This window comes from Parus major, chromosome 14 (assembly GCF_001522545.3).
Source record: "Parus major isolate Abel chromosome 14, Parus_major1.1, whole genome shotgun sequence".
Classification (NCBI taxonomy): Eukaryota; Metazoa; Chordata; class Aves; order Passeriformes; family Paridae; genus Parus; species Parus major.
In genome coordinates this window covers 8,483,027-8,501,099 of record NC_031783.1, presented here as the reverse complement: position 1 = coordinate 8,501,099, position 18,073 = coordinate 8,483,027, and positions in this window count along the sequence as shown.

Sequence of the window (18,073 nt, the reverse complement as noted above, 5' to 3'; positions counted from 1 at the left end):
GAGCATGGCTCAGAATTGGCTCGTGCTGTACAGCACATAATGAAACAGCCCCTGGTCTGAGGATCTTGCAGGGACACGTGGTGTCCAGGCAGAGCCTGGTGTTCCAGCAGGTCCATCAGGTGCAGGTTAGCCTAGGAAGGACAGTAATGTGGAGCAGAAGGAGGCACACTGTGATGCTGTCCCTGCCATGGCAGGGAGAGACACCCTGGGATGGGTTCTGCTGCTGGAACCTGGCTCCAAATGGGGCAGTGACCCCCAGGGATGGGCACAGCCCTGCTGATAGACAATGGCCTTCACACTCCCGAACAAGAAGCACAGGAGGGATCAGCTTCTGGTGGCCTAAATCATTTCTCCCACCCTTCCAGTGTCACAGCCCAGTGAGGCAGCCCAGCCAGAGGAGAAGTGCCCAGGCCCCTTGCTGTCCCTGCAGATCTGCCTTGCAGGTGGGATTCCCCTCATGACATGAAGATGACTGTCATGTAGAAAGTCCCCACCAGCCACTCACCCCAGCTAGCAGAGAGAAATTCATCTCAGCCACTGAAAATGCCCAAAGTACAGGAGAGGGGACACATGCCATGGTCCCAAGTCGTACATTGTACAAATGAGGACAATGAGCCCTGCCTCCACCAGCCACCCTGCCCACTTGGCAAAGGGCAAAGAGTTTAAACAGCCAAGACTTTTCCCTCCTGGATTTTATAATGGAGTTTGCAGCCCAGCCTCAGGACAACCAGACTTTCCAACAGGATTGGAGACACTCAGCCTTGTGAATTAAATATCACCGTGAGCCTGGTGATGGGCAGTGGCTTCCAGCAGTACCTTCCTAGTCATTTGTCACAGTCATCTTTGTAAATGTAACTGATTCTGCTGGACTGAGCTCCCACAGGTTTCTGTCCTGCAGGTGCAGACATTTAGCATTGCTACATTTCTAGAATAAAAGTGTGAGTAAAAGACCAAATCTGAGATGTCATGTTCAGGAGGAAATCCATGAGCCTATGACTAGTGCACATCTCAGGTATTGGGCTAAAATCACACAGGGCTGCAGCTAAACAAAATGGTGCATTTTAGCAAACATTGCTTAAAATGGTCTTCAGCAGAGATACAGTTTCCTGAATTTCTTCTCTGTGTGTTTTATTTTTAATAGGTCTCCACTCTCCCCCATATCCTTTAATGAAGAAAAATAGATTACAGACTGTGGAGTTTCTCCTCCTTTTTCTTTCATGTACTTAGGAGTTTCAGAAAAAGCAACCTAATTGAACTGTGGGCAATTTTAAGGAAGGGACAACTGTGCCCAGTTACACAGTAGCAGAGGAATAATTTGCATTACCTCCTCTTTTAAGCTTTATTGCTGGGGCCAATTTAGACAGAAACAACCCAACCCCCTATCTCTTGCTGTGCATCCTGAACAGGTCAGATGATGTCAGATAATTGCTCTGCTTGTGTTTAAGACAAGAAGTTCATGTTGGTGATGTTGAACCATGAGGTGCAGCATGCTCCAGCTCCTCCAGGAACTTCTGCTCTCTCTGAGCTATCAGCCCAGCTCCAGGCTCAAAAATGGTCACCTGTCCTCCCCCTGTCACCATCACAGCCCAGCAGCCCGCTCAGACCCCCTTTCCCTTCTCACCCTGCCCCTGCTCACAGACAGGCAGGGCTGCAGGGCTTCCCCACACCCTGGCCCTTTGTCCAGCCACTGCCTGGCAGGGACACTGCAGGCATCTGCTGCATGGGAAGTTTGCATGGAGGCAAAAATGGGGAAGTTTGGGGAGGTGCTGCTATAAGCCACCCCTTATCCCTAGACTAAAGAGCATTACACAGAGCTCAGAGAAGCCAAGACCAGAAGATGCTACTATTTTGATTTTGAATTGTAGATGTCAAATTAATCATATTGTCTACAACTCCCCAATCTGATCAAATAGTCACTTTAAATCTGTTGTTATTTATCACCACTAGAGGTTGTGGAGGGAAAAATTAGCTGAAAGCTGCTTTATAGATTAAAACTGACTCAGATTAGAAAAGCACAAACTAAGTAAAGAAAACCAAGAACTATCCTGAGATATAAAAGCACTTGAAAGGAGTCCCCCTCAGTGCCAGCAGAGCTCCAAGTGCACCAGAGGTGTATCCTCCCCCTGCAAAGCTCCACACACCAGTGGTGGGGACAAGGAGCAGCCCTGTGTGCACTGCTGGGGTGTAATGTGCCCAATGTGGGGTGTAAAAGCACCCTCAGTCTGGCTGAGCCAACCAACAGGCACAACTGCAAGTCATCCAAACCATCTCTTGAAGCTGCATCCCAGAGGATCTCCAGCAGACATCTGGCCACAGCTGGCTGCTTAATCAGCTGCCTGCAGGAAGAGCCGCATGTATAATAAACCAACTTCATTTAAGCCGATCCTGCACTGGCGTGACCTTTTCCAGGAGTGGGTTTGGGTAAACTCCAGCGATCAAGAGCTCTGAAGCTCTGCAGCTGCAGGAGGGGAGGCTGCGGCTACCGGCGCCTGGGAGCCCAGGGGTGCAGCCAGGAGCAGAACAGCACACGGTGTTTGTGTCTGTGGGCTCTGGGGACAGATCAGCGGCACTCAGGGGGAGATCAGGCTGCACATCTGCAGGCTGGCTGGAGAGGCTGCTTTACATGCAAAGCCACCAGACGGAATGTGAGCTACAGCAGCGGTGACTCAGAGGGGAGAATGAACGGGGAAGGGAGGAAATGTGCAGTTTAATTAAACTACTCAGAATTATCAAAGTGGGGAAAACAGAAGAGCAGCACAGGGGACTCCAGGGGCAGTGGCTGTCACCTCATACGGGAGCACATTTGTGTAAATAAAAGGAATTCCAATCAAGAGCATCAGTGGATCTCTGGAGGGAGGAATCCAGAGACATCAGGACAAGGGTCAGGCCACTCAGAGTCATAGAATCATTTAGGTTGGAAAAGACCCTTAATCACCTGAAGTCCAGCCGTGGTACAAAGCAGAGAAAGGCCAGAGTTCCTCTGATCACCACCTCAGAGGGGTTGAACAAGGTCTCTGCAAAGACTGTGGGTGCTGCAGACCACGCAGGAGGGCCTCCCCTTCAAGGCCTGTCCCCATAACCCTCAGTCTTGTCTTAATTAGGGCCAGAGCGAGTATGACAACAACACTGCGGAGGAAAGTGCTGCTTCCAAGTTATATTGGTTTTGAGTGGCAACATTTTGGCAGCAGGGAGGACCCTCCTGCAGCACAGCCTCCCCTGCCCCATCCCAAAGCAGAGGGGGCTGCCCATGCAGGACATTGCCTCAAGAGAAGAACACATTAAATTTAAGGCTCTGCACAATCACAGACATTAACAGCAGCACTTAACAGAACCTCACACTTGTTCAGTAACCACCTGCCAGCCTGACAAGTTCCTGCACTGCAACCAGCAGACACACTGCAAGGTTACCCTAAGCATGGATGCAGCCACAATCCAGCAGCTGAAGGCACTGGCAGAGATGACAATCTATCAGTGCTGCTAAGGTACATTAAACAAAACCAAACCATTCTCCACTCAGGCCTCTCTGCACTAGTTATCCTCTTACACCCCCATAAAGCAACACAGGAGAAATATCAATATCTTTGGGGGTTTTTTAACAGCTGAGTTTGTCATTATTTCTCCCCAGTCTGTTAAAGTCTTGGGGAGATGTGTGAGGACTCCTGCTCTGTGGTGAGTCCACTGGCCTTGCCCACTTAAGGAGGTGTTTGATTGATAGCAGAGTGAGAAAGCCCCAGATGGCAGAACATGCTGCCTCACCAGCATTCCCACTGTGCATCTTCAGCAGGGAAGGACTCACCTGCAGAGAGCCAGGACAGATTCATGAGCACCAAATTGCAGGGCTCTGCTCCCACTGGAGCTGGGGTTAAACTCCCAAGAGAGAGCTGAGTGAAGATACAGGTCAAGCAGCTCCACATGGTTTTGGAACCAGGTTTAAAAGATTTAAATGTCCCAGGAGATGAAAGTATTGGCTACTAAATGGATTCAATAAAACTCATCCTCATGCTCACAGGAGACTGAGCACTTAAAATCTACATTGCACACATTTTCTAGTGATTTTCTGGAAAACTGGCTATTACATTACAAGTTAAAAGACTGCTGTAATTTTGTTTTGTTTTCTAAAAGATAAAACTCAGGCAGGTTTTGACCATATAGTCCTCCTGTCTCCAGGAGGCCATCAGACATCCTTCTTGGCTCACAAGCCACACACACCTACCCATGGCCACGATGGGACCACAGCCAGTTCTCCCCACATCCATGTCTCTGATGATCAGTGGGTCACAAAGAGGAACACTGACCCCTTTCTTGTCAGTCAATAGTTTATGGCAGTCAGTATCAGACAGGGAAAATTTAGCTTTTGAATTCTTACAGGTGTTCTGTCCTTGTCCTTCAGTGCAGGTTTGTACATGCAGAGTTCCCACCTTTTCCTGGAGCCACACCAGCCTTCTACAACAGCTCTGCTGACTCCACATGAATCCAGTGGGCCCTGAGAGCTTGGCAGCCACTGACAGCTCTCACATTATAGGGAAGCAGGTGGAGAAATGAATGTTGCTGTGGGTTCTCAGATTGGTAAATACCAGCCTCCTGACGGGTGGGAGTGCCACCACCCCCACCTCACCTCCCAGCAAAGCCATTTCCTGCACCTGCAAAGCCCATCTCCTCAGACAGCACTGGCACGTTCCCAGTGGCCACAGGAGGCTCATTGGTGGGGTCTGTGACACAGCCCAGACATGCAGGGGCTGGGCAATGTGAGCTGCTCATGTCCGGTGAGCTCCCAGCTAAGCCCTGGGTGATCAGAAGAAATGATATTTCCAAAGCAGCTCAGCTGGATAAGCCTTTTAAATCACATTGTTCTCACCAAGGCATCTCAATTTTACAGTCCCTAAACCCAACCTCTCCTTGATGTAAATAAACAAGCAAGAGCTGAAGGCTGAGTTAGTGCAGAACAAAGGATAAGCCAATACCTGCAGGCACACGAGCACTTTGTGAATCCAGTTTATAATGAACTGGGCACACTGTTAAGGTTTGGCTGGCCAGGCTGGCCTCCCAGCAGGTACAGAGATTTGCTTCCTGGGGATAAGATAGACAGCTGCTTTCCAGGATGAGGGGATACTCCTCAGGATCACTGCCTGGATTTTTTTTTTTAATAAATAGTTTGTTTTGAGAACATTGTTGATGCAAAAATCTGCTGGAAGGATTACTGCAAATAGATGAACCTACATTAAAGAGACAATTTTTAGCCAATGCATGATTTCCAGAAGACCTCTGCCTCCCTCAGGAAACCACAATGTACACAGGGACAGCTGTACTACAGCCAGTGCCACCTGACAAAGCTGTAACAAGGCAAAGGTGGCTCCATCAATAACACCAAATGCTGTCAGTGCCACATCTGGTCACTTGGGACAAGTTTCTGTTGCAAAGACACTTTACTTCATAGCCTGATTGTAGAGGAAAAGCTGAAGATTTTTTTCAATGGTTTAAGGATTCAGGAACAAGAACTCAACAAGTCACAAATGGACAGAAGGCTACAAACTGTGGAAACAGAGCCAGGGCTGGGAAATCCAGGAGACCAGGCCAAGGTGTACTTTCTACAGTGGCTGTTAAATCATTTTAGCCCTTTCTACCATCTTGAAATCCCTGGGGGGATGGTGGGGGAGAACCACCTGAGCAAACACAACATTCAAGGGCAGAGGAGAGACTGTTCTGGCATGTCCTGCAGCCCAGCACAAGGTGGAAGATCTACGAGCAGGCCTGGGACATCTCAGCCACCCAGAGCAGTGACACTGATGGCAGCTCTCAGCCTGGACCGTGTCCCAGACCTGGCACCTCACTCAGCTCCTGGGCCACAGGCCACCAGATAATAGTGTAATGACACTTAACTAGACATTGTGATAACTTCACTGTCCTGGGAATAGCCACAGCAGGAGCAGATAACCCCCCACACCTGCATTTCCGACCTGCCCACAGCAGGCTGTGGAGCTCACCACTGTGCTTTGTGTACATTTGGAAATTCGTGTTGCCGAGTGTCCTGCAGTGACTGCTGCAGTAGTGGAGTCCAACATGAGACAGTCACGCTGCAGAACTGATCCTGCACATGGCTGCTGGAGCAGAGTGCTCCAGAGAGCCTCCAGATGGTCCTTCTGGCACTGCTTTATTGTGTTTGCCTGGGACACCCCAGAAAACAGTATGCAGGCATTGAGTTAATGAAACTAGCTGCTAGGCATGAAGGGTTAACAGTTCATCTAGAAAGATTAATTTATGCCCCAAACCCTTTCTGTTGTCACTTACTGAGAGAAAAAAGTTAAGCACTGTAAAATGGGCAGTGATAATTGTGTTTCCTTAAGGACGTGTCTGGCAGGAGGTCGCTATCTGCTCCATGAAGTACGTGACCATGATACTGTCATTTTGACAGAAACAATGTATGCAGTCATTAATCTTACAAATTAAAAACCCATAAATCTCTGTTAAACCCACTGTCATTGATTAGGAATTGCATTACCACAATACACAGAAGCCTTTTAATTTTGTTTTTCCTCCAAAATGAATAAACAGGTCTGTTCAGTTTATCTTCTCCTATGCTGGAGTGATAAAGGGCAAAATCGTTTCATGGCTATGCATCATCGTTTTGGAACAAAATCATACCTAAGAAGCTTGGGAAAGGGGGGAATGAAGAAGAAAAATCAGTTTCCAGGGATTTAGCCCAACTACCTATTATTACTTCTCAGGAGTGTCAAACACTGAGGCAGAATTTGTCAAACCTTAAATCATGTAAATTTGGTTGGAATAATCCAGCAGGTCTCCTAATGAAAAAGATGAGGCATTTGTTGTGTCAAACTTTTACCTGCTTGCCTACTTTATTTTAATGCTCCTAGTCACTGGAAATAGTCCAGTTTGATCAGTTATCCAATCAATTGACCTTCCAAGCTAACAGATAATTACTTCTCATTACAGTAATGACTCAGTAATTCACATAAATAACTAGGAAATCTACTGCCTTCTTCTGAATTTTGACATCTGGGTGGTGCTCTAAAATGCAGAATGCAAATGCAAAATGCTCTAAAGTGCAAAAGTAGACATGAACTTCAGCATATGAGACAATTCAATTAGAGACAGGGATTGATGTTCTGATAGTTCAACGCACAAATTCTCTCCTAGACCAGCCTGACTCCATCTTCACTACAAACCCTGCAGTTCTGGTGTGATTAGGTCACCACTTCATTTTGTTCAAGTATTTGGGAAGCAAAGTAAGGTCTTTCTGATTATTAGTTATGAAATGGGGACCTACTGTTCAGATTTAGCCATCTGTCAGTTTTATTGTTGGCAGAATACATATAAAAGAAGGCTTCTGAGAACAAGGACTCAGACAAGAGCTTTCTGGGGGATGTTTCTGAGAGCAGCTGGTGAGCACAGGAATAGGAGAGCGAGCAGCCATGGATACACACCCAAGGCAAGACCAATGTACCAGCTGCATTCCAGTAGCTCCAGCAGGAAACACAAAGGGTTCAAGAACTGAAACTTGTTCAACTCTTCTACCTTCTTCACTCACCTTTTCTCACAATGCCCATTCCCTGTAACTACCCCTGACTTCAAACAAGGGGAAAAGAAACTCTACAAGCTGTCGGAGTTTGGATGCAAGCACCTCAATGGAGGCTAATTAAATATAGCATATGTTCTCTTTTAGTACTTGTTTACAGCTGGAAGATCAAATGGTTTTCTCAGACTTTGATCTTGATGTTTCTCCTTGAAAAAACACACAGACAACTTCAATGGACCCTTGCTGCAACTTTTTAGGGATGATGTTGATTGGATTCAGTGCCCCTTAGCAGAGCTGCACCGCTTCAGGTTGGGGAAACAGATGGTTTTTCCAGCCTGAAAGGGGAACATACCTGTAGTAATACATCTGAACAGCTTGGGCCAGGAGGTGCTCCAGCCAAACTGTATTTAGAGTTTATTATCAGACCCTCTGGAATTTCTCAAGGTTGCTGAGACATAAGCTATTCTAAAAATAAGAAAGATGAGGCTAAAAAACAAGAAAACAGGACCACAAGAGCCAGATAACAGAGGGCAGTGGAACAGCAATCCTGTGCCACGAGAGGTGTGTGCAGAGTGTGTGGACAGGATAGGGGCACCAATGAGAAGATGCTTGTTCACATGAACAGTCTCAGTTTGTCCAGTCACTTGCTGACTTCATCATTTCAGGGAGGTAAGAAGCCAGTGCCCAAATCAAGCTCTGTAAACCAGAATCAAAGCCTTCTTCCCACCCCATACAGAGTGGGAGAGAGATGCAGGACAAACTTGCAAGTTACTGCATTGTCTTTGGTGACACCAATGCAATTTTAAACAAAACCTTTTTGTGTGTCTCAACCCCCCTCCAAATACTAAACCCAAAAGCCTTAATCCTTCTCCACCCCATCTTGGGAGTCTCTCAGCCAGCACAGCTTTTACAATGACATGCTCCTTCCCTAATCCTGATTTATGCTAATGTTGTTCTGGAATTGATTACTAGGGCAAACTGCTTAGTGGTGTCTCTCCAAATCAATATTTCACTGCTCTCAAACCACTCAGTTGTCCTCCCCCAGAGCAAAAGCCCATGTGAAGTGCCCAGTAACTTCAGCAGAATTTCAGTGAAGGCCAGCAGTGCAGATCCTCCACCACGCTCAGTCGATCAATCTTTATGGATTTCAGTGGAGCTGCACTGATCTGCACTGCCTGGTGATTTAAACCAGCATCATTACACAGTAGGAGCCTAAAGAAGTTTTTATACCTTTTCACATCGCCTATAAAGCAAGGCCTGGTAGCATCTGCAAGGGGCAGATCTGCAGCAGCTCCTTTTGGGTAGTTAACAGCCCACACAGCAGCAAATCACCACTAATGTCTGGTTCTCGTATCACAGGGGCTGCAGAGCAAACCCACCTCCAGAGCTGCATTCAGAACTGCTGCAGCTGAAACCTCAATCATCTCCAAAGAGGCCAACATGATCATGCCTTAAAATCCTTCCTCACCTTCCCCTTCAAGGTTCTCCTTTGGGGCAGAAGCAGGTGCCCCTCAGCTGTGGTGGTGGTCACACAGGCAGGGCAGGAGAGCATTTCCCAGCTCCCTCTCTGGAGATGAAAACCTGTGGTTTCACAGGTATTTCCACTCAACAGTGTCTGGAGGGGACAGGAGGTATGTCCTGTTCCAGTTTAGGTCATGATGAAGAATGTGATTCACAGACCTAAATGCAAGTGAATTTTGTGCAAGGACCCGTCCTAACCCACGAAGGAAGAAGGTACCAAGGTGTGGGTCTTACAGCAAGTTGATTTCTCCCCCATAAAATATATCTGGGCCTGAAGCCAATTACTTCAGTGTCTGTTTCATGCTAACATTCAGGTCAGAAGCAACTGAATTAAACAAATTCAAATTCCATTTGAATTTTTAGTCTTTATGGTGGTTTGCCTTAAAAGAAAACTGGTTCTCAGAAAGTCCCAGGAAACTGAGTAAATGGAGGCATTTTTAGTCTCAAGATGGGCACCCAAAACAAGGGAGAGGGAAGCCATGAGCACTGCTGCTGAGCACTGGTCTGGTAAAAGAGGAAATTACTACCAGCTCCCAAACTGTAAAGAATTTGGGTAGACTTCCTTATTTGTAAATGCGAATTTATTTTAATTAAAATAATTTGGCATTATTTCAGCACCATTTAAGTTATTTTGGCAAAACTAGTAAATCTGATAATTCAGGACTGAATATAACCAATTAGGTTTACTGTATGATGCACCATAATCTGATCAAGCAGTCTCAAAGGATTTGACTTGTTAGCATTTCAAAAGCATAGGAGGTTTTTGAATAATTTATCACACTTCTTTCAAGCTCATCTTTGTTAATTCATTATGTAAAGATAAGGCAGATATTATACAGAGATATTGTGCCATATATATTTTAACTTGTATTAATCTGTTGCCAAAGACACCCCCTTTTGACAGACAGCTCAGTGAAAATAACAGGTACTGAAAATGTTTTAGGAGCAGATGAGGGTTGTGGCTTTCAAATTTCAGTTTTGGAGATAAGGGAACTTCCCACAAACCCCTCCACCCTTTCTGAGAAAGAAGATTTGTTCATTTACTTCTCCCTGGTTTCCTGTCTCAAGCCTCTCTGTCTCACTCTAGTTTAGTTTTAACACATCCACTCATCCTTCTGCTAGGAGCTACAACATTTCTTGCATCAAAACCTGTGGAAACAGAATCATCAGCTGGGTTAAACAAACCCACAGCAGCTCGGTTCAGCCTGGTTCAGGAGGTATTTTTCCCCCTGCTCACTAACACAGGCTGTGAGCAGGCATTTGCTCACCCAGCTCAGCACCAGACATCACTCCCTCCTCTGCCTCACAGCAGCTGTTCCAGGGAAGCAGCTTCCTGCCTCCCTTGCATCCCGAGGGCACACTCACCACAGGTTATTTTCCTTTGTTCTTTTTCTGCCCAGCAAAGAGTCATTCACCAGAGGCTTGAATTCTTGTCTACAAACTTTACCTTTTCCATTTGGAAAAGGGCACACGTTCATTGCTTGCTCTGTTTTCTGGGAGCTCAGGGCAGCAGGAGAACTCTCCAGGGCTACAGACACACAGCACAGAGACTTCTTCTACCTGTGAATACCAAACAGTGACCAGCACTGCTCACCTGGAAACCTACAGTGAAAATCATCTCACCTCATAAATGGTAAATAGTTATCACACAAGCAGCTGCAATTCAGACACTTCTCTTGGAATATGATGGATCTGGAGCTGCCTCTCCCTACTCAATTTAGGAGTGTAGACAGCTACCCTAAACTTCATAGATGTCTGACCCTAGGATGATAGAAAACCCTGTGTTCTTCAGCTACGAGAGGGACTAAAATTCTGCACTATGAGACTGTAGTTGTGAAAAGCAGCACTGCTGATGTATGCAAGCAAAATTATGGTCTTACCCATAGGAAAGAAGAAATCACTTGGAGATTTCTTAGAAATCTACGCCAGGGTGAAAGATTTAGGCAACTTGAAGGGATGTTTGCTGAAACTGAAGGCAACTTGAAACAGAATTGTATTAGTAAAAGCTACAGACATGTACATGAGAACTCTGTAACCCAGCAAGCACAATTCATGAATGAACATTACTGCTCTCAGTGGGGGCTGGGACCATCTGAGGAAGTCCCTGCTGCATCCAGTTCAATATTGTGCTATCCAACAACCCTTCATGGGAAAACAGCCCTTTAAGTGTCCTTTGAACCAAGGCTGACAGTGCTTGCTATCACAGGTCAGCCAAACTTCTCCATTATAAGTATTCTGGGGGTCAGGACTCAAAGTTTGGCTAAGTTACGTGGTCAGCATCTGCACCAAGAAAAAAAAACTGTATGCAAGCACACTGTAAAATGGCCTTTTAACTCATACCTGTGATGGTGCTCTTGTGCAGTACTGAGCTAAAAAAGAAATCCAGCAATAAAGTTGGAATAATCCCAACATCTAATAATCTCCCTTAGCAATTTGGATTTTTTTTTTTCAACAATAATGAGCTTTGAATTATATCATTAGCTAGAATGCAAATTCTGATCCAGGAAGCTGTATTTTATCTTGATTCCATTTTCAAAACCATCTGGACGTAAACCACACAGATGAAGTAGCATCAGAAATACATGGCTATTACTAATTATGGTATGCTGTGCCATTTCTCCCACCACCTGCTAGCAATGACACAACATTACTCAAGAATCAAGCTTGATAAGCTTGATGAATAATTTTAATATTATTTTATTCAGCTTGCAAATTATCTCGAGCAGATTTTTTCTCCCCCCACCCCTCCCTGTATCTATCTTGTTATTTAAAGTTACTCACAATGGTTTCGGTGACTAATTTCTGATCTGTAACTTGTTTATGAGAATTGTGTTGCAAGTGTTTGAGATTTGAAATTCAAAATTTGGTGTAGTTTAGATTTGACATGTAATTCAGTAGTGGTTTACTCCCTGATAACAACTCAGTCATCCTCCCAGGGTGAATATTTACGTATGAGGACTCAAAGCTCACTTTTTATCAATGTGTAGTGGTTCCTTACAGCTTGCTGTACACCTTCACAGAATGTTCTAAGAATGCAGCAGCAGTGAAAATATTAAGGAAGCTGGAGGACTGGAGAAAAGAAAGATGTAAGGAATTGCCCGAGATTTTCTGGTTTTATGGGATTAGCTTCAAACATAGTAGTAGAGTCAGCTGTTCCAAACAATGCTTCCAAAAATGTTCACCACTGGATCAATTAACAGGAGGCTTCACAAGCACCTGCAGGCAAAGGCAATGACCTTGTGAAAACAACTGTTCATGTCCCAGCCTTCCTGCACAGGTAAGAGTGGCCTTGTTAAGGCAGAGCTCTAACCCTGAGGAGTCGCTCACTGAATTCTGCTTCCTCACATTTCCCATCTGTTAACCTCCAGACATGCATCAGTTTCCTCTTGAAGCTGGACATATTTGAAAGCACAACATAAACTGAGCAAGGCACTTCTCAGATGGGAGAGGGGTAAAGCAGGATATTCCTACAATCTCCCAGCTGCTCTGATCCAAGCCTACATTTTGGGAGGGATGTTACCAGACTGTGGGTCCAAGGACACAACACATCCCTCTCCTCTGTAAACCCCTTCCAGAGCAGCTCAGGAAGTCTCCATTCAGCCCTGTGCAATTCTGAAGGAAGCTGAAACACAAGGCAGGCACTCCCAGGAGAAGGATTTACCCACATGGGACAGAATGCTGGGAGAAATAAGTGCCCAGGACTGGGGAGCTGAGCATTGAGGAAGAGCACAGCCACTGCAAACCACAGGGATCAGACCTGCTGTCACCCAGCCTCCACAGGCACTGACACTATTCTGCAGTCAAATATTTCTGGAAATATCCTGTAGTATATGCTGAATTTAAAAAATAATAATAATAATTATTCAGAGACCCTTCCTTGGCTGATATTTTGCAGGGGTCTGAAGTACTCTAAAAGCATGACACATGCAACTTGTGAGAAAAACTTGCACTTTCCGTACAAAACAGACTTATCAAAGAGTAGAAAAGGCTTATGAGGCAGCTGTAGCATCTGCCCCATCAGATTGCACCTCATGCAACAACACCCTGGGCCAAAATGCTGATTTTATCACACTGTTTTTTTACACAGGATAGCACAAGCAAATCACAAAGGTCCCTCTAGCCTAATGTTTATGAATCTGTCATCACAGAATTTTCTAGAACTGCAGTGCTCACCCAACTGCCCTGTCACAGGCATTTGAGGGCATGCAATGATGTGTCATAACCAATATTAAAATTAATTATTAATTAAAACACCTTAGAACAGTTAAAGTTCGGTATTCATTTTATTCTCTTAATTATGGTTAAAGTACTTTTCACAACTTGCTAGTAGCATTTTCTTCATTAAGGCAGTATTTTTACTCATTAGTTTTCATCTGCAAGTCAGTTTCACACCAGCACTTGGGTTTGCTTTGTAAAAGTAAAAGAATCAAAAAGAGGAACCAAATCCACTCTTTCCAATGAAAAGTTCTTCTGTGCTTCAGCTCAGGAAGTTAATTCAGCTATATGCTCCTAATTTACAGTTCTGTCCCAGGGAGATGAAATGCACAGTCAAGCTCCTTACAGGTTTAATTGAATAAGACAGAACCACTTTGATAGAAGATTTAAGTGAGAAAGAGGGGGAAACATTCTCAAAGCTAGATTAATACTCCAGTGGGTGCTTCAGATTAACTCCCAAGTTCTGCCTGTTTCTCAGCTATGCAGAACAGTCACGTTTGCAGTTTCCCTGAAAGTTTTTGTCCTGGTGCTCCTGGGTGAAATGCTCAGGTTTTCCCCTCCACAGTGATGTTTCCCAGCAATGCACAAGATCTTTGGCTATCTGTCAGGGTGACTCACACATTCAGACTGGCTCCTGTTTGATGTTACTCACCAGGAAAACAAAGCTTTTGCCTTCCTTCATATGACTTCTTTATCCCCAGATCATAATTTATTGTGTCCTCCTTACCAAGGAAAATTTTATTTAATGGAGAAGAAACCAAACTAGGTTTTAGAATCATTTTGCTGAAAATAAAATGCTCTGTCTGGCACAGCTGGGCATGGACAGCACACATTACTGGCAGCAGCAAGTGGCTAAAGCAAGGATAACAAACATGAAAGGATAAAATCCAAAAAGTGGGAAAGGACTTTGGCACTAGGACTGCAGGCTGCAAATCTGTTTCCTACTGCTGTGTTTAACCCCAAGAGAAAGGTGAAGAACTGAGGTTTGGGTGGTTCTGTGGGACCAGGAATAGGGCACAAAGTGCTGCCTCTGATAAAGTCCTGCTACACCAGGGCAGCAGTCAGAGCCTTGACTCCACACAGTGCTGGGGAACAGACATCATCACAAGGCATGAAGTGAACGGCTCTGGGCTTCACCATAAATTGCAAACTGCTGTAAAGGGCCTTTAGGGGGAAGGAAAGAGAACGAGAGACCCATCTAATTCTTTAGACCTCCACCACAGCTGCCTAACTACAGCTGGCTTGGGAAATGACTGTCATGGGACCCAGCTCTCCACCAGTCAGTGACATTTCTCCTACTCAGCACCTCTCAGAGAGCTCAGGAAGAATGCCAGGGATCACAGACCCATGAGGCACACACCCACTGTGATCACTTGGATGTCAAGTCTATAAAAACAGGGTCTTTTCCTCAAAAGCACCTGCTCAGAAGCAACCTGACTTGTCTCATTTTGAAACTACATGAGTACCCACACACACCTTTAAATACAAACCTGAACTTCACACCCAACAGGATTCTGAAGAGCCTGAAAGTCACCCAAAGGATTTGAGGAGTCCAGCCTGACATCACAGGAGCATCCAGGTTTCATTAGCACAGCTCCTGCACATTTGAGAGCACCATGGATCACCAATCTATAAACCACACAGCCATGCTCTAAAGACAGTAACAAAGCTTGTAGTGCTTACAAGCCACAAACATTAAATGGTATGTATTGCTTATTTAAAAGCATCATAAGGTTCTTATTTGTGTGATTAACAACCTGCTCAGTGCTATAATCAAATGAGAAGCCCGGATCTTTGCTGACCCCAAAACACTTAAAACAATCAGGAACAGCTATATAAGAACTGTCCTCCATTTTACTTTCCCATTTTACCTTTCCATAGAGCTTTCTCCTCTATTATTTCTCCTCTTTCTCCTCTACACAGCCCCCAGCAAGATGACATAAGTCCTTCCAGGTCCTTAAAAGCATTCCCACAGACCTATTTTTAAGCCTGCTAAAGTCACCTTGTTAATTGTGTCTTCTCAACTTCCTCAGCTGACCATTACCAAGGGTCACTTCATTTTAGGGAGGAATTTGGCTGTTTATGTAGATATTCACATATCATTTTCACAGCACAGACTTTAGCAGAGCAAACATCTGAGCTGGGTCAGACAAGCTGCTCTGATGTTCTGTCACACAAGCTGTATTTTGGGGCTCAGGGTTTGGTGAGCACCTGTGTTGATAAGCAGTGTTAAACAGCATGCTCAAGGGGATGCTGTGAACATGGTGTGTTAACCCCCTCAGAGTCCTCCCCAACAGCCAGGGAAATGCTGTGCATGGTTCAGGTGTAGGAGACAGGCAAAGCACCTGAGCTGATCTTAACTACCTCAGGCTGGAATTAATAGAAACACAGGAGAGAGCCTGGCGGGCCCAGGCCAGGAAGGGAGCAGAGCCTGGACCTGACAAGTCACCTCTTGGTGGTGGTGTGGCTGCAGCCACACTGTTGGCAGTAAATCAGCTGGCTCCAGCAGAGCCCACTCAGGGAGGGCAGCACAAACCCCCTCCACAATGATTCTTCTTTGCCCTCAGACCCACCACCCTGACCCACCGTGTCCCCTCTGCAGTCATCAAGGCAGCAACAGAGGCTGCAAAGTATTAACTTTGCTTGCTCTCATCTTACCTCCTCCTCTGGGAAAGTTTTGAGCCTCCTAACATTTGCCACCAGCTGTCAAGATAATTAGAATTATTGTTTATCACAGCAAAGCCCTTTGACTGACATCCCTGTGAGAGGGCAGAGCTACTGTCCTGTGGCAGAGCTGGAGATAAGCACAGAGTACCATTAATTTTGAGGCAGGTAGAGAAGAGCAGGGATGTTACTCCTCCTTTGGCTTCCCCTTTATAGCTCTTATTTAAGAGATGACAATGCAGTTTCTTGAGTTTAGCTTTATCTTAAGTGGGTCAGACAGTCCTGGCTGCTGTTTCTTAATGCAATGCTACATCCGGAGAGCGAAGAACAAAGCCCAGCAAATCTTGGGAGGAAGATGCATTTTCACTCTTCTATAAAGGGCCCCTTTAAAGCATGAGTTTACAAGTGTCAGTGAAACTTCTCTAACTCCAGCCTCAGGAGCTTTGTTAGGTCCTTGCTGCTCAGTCATACACATTACAAAGAATAGACATGAATGGTTTAAAAATACCTTTACACAGGTCAGCATTGGTCCTTCCCTGGGTTACATCTAGGAACTTTCCTGGGTTTTATCTCTATGAATCTACTCCTCAAATAATGATTTGCTATGGCACAAAACCCCCAAGAATAAAATAAGAACAAGTCTGAAGTAATAAGGGCAGACCTGTCTACATAAGAAAATGCAAGAAAACAAAACTTGACATTTTGGCTAAAAAATAACTTGCTGAAAGACAGTGTTTGGAACTGAATTTTAGAGTCGGCTATATAGTTTGTTTAAATACCCATTGGACTTTAATGTTTAAGGGCATGTGAGATACCATCAGCTGGTTGGATTCACACAGGCCAAGCACAACTTTAGTCTCAGGTCTTTCTCCTCCATGGAGAAAAGTAATATATTTCCCAAACTGCAAAGGTGACACCAAAAATTTCACCAGAAATTACTCTGCTCTTATAAAGCTGCAATAAACCAAAACCTGACTCAATAAATCAGCAAGTAATTGGTAACCCCATTGAGTTCTGTTTTTCAGTAGATGTTGAGGCATGTCTGACCCCTGAGGTCAGGATCAGGCTCTGGCAAACACCCATCCCAAAAAGTCCCAACTCTGCTCTCTATTTTCAATATACATTAACAGAAAGCATGTTCAGCATCTGACCTTTCCAGATACATTATTATCATGTCAATGTACTATAAACCTCCTACATGGCTACATTCACCCTAAACTGTCTAAACCAGCTGCTATTCCACCACTTTACTCCCACTTAGTACCAGGCTGATGAAAGAGCATCTCCTAAGCATTCCTGACTCTAAGATGTACAGACAAATAGATCTCCTTTTAAGAAGCATCCTAATCAGCACCAAGATCTATGTTCAATATATATTTAATGTTTTTAAATAGTAAAAAAAAAAAAAAAAAAGGCTGAGAAGATTAAAGATTTTTCAAAGGTTTAAAACTGAAATTTGGCACAAGCTCAAGGATGCTTGTTAAAAGGCAAGAAGTAGGAAGAATTTTAATAACAGAGGTTCACTAGTCCATCCCTAATTAACAACATGATAGAGTTTACACTACAATAGGGTGATTTTGGGTAGAAAAAACACAGTATTAGTAGTAAATATGTATTTATTTTGTATTTGTATTAACACTTGGGCTCAGCATTGCAAAGCACACACAGAAAATACAAAGGAAACCCCAGAGTTCATCCATGCTCCAGCAGTTTTTGCACTCCCTGTTTTCTCCTTTTTCCCTGCAATGTAGCCCAGGCCTCTGTGATGCAGCATCACAAGCCATATGCTCCTCACCTCCCTGGGGTTCCAGAAGGGCCACCAGGACATGGAGCTGAACCTCTGCCTGGGGGGTCTGCATGCTCCACTTCCCAATGACAGCACCAGGCATCCAAACCCGCTCTGCATTCACACTCAACTCTTCCTAGAATGAAAATTAAGCAAGGCACACTAACTAGCAACAGCCAAAGTCCTCCCTGCACGTTTTGCCAGGCAAGAATAGGGAGGCAGAATCCTGCTGCTTAACTGCATCTTCATGCTGTAATGACCTGCCATGCCCTGCTCATATTGAAGGCAGTGGGGTGGCCTTGATCCCTTAAAAGATATTGGCTCTCAGTGAAGGATGAGCATCTGCAATTAGCAGC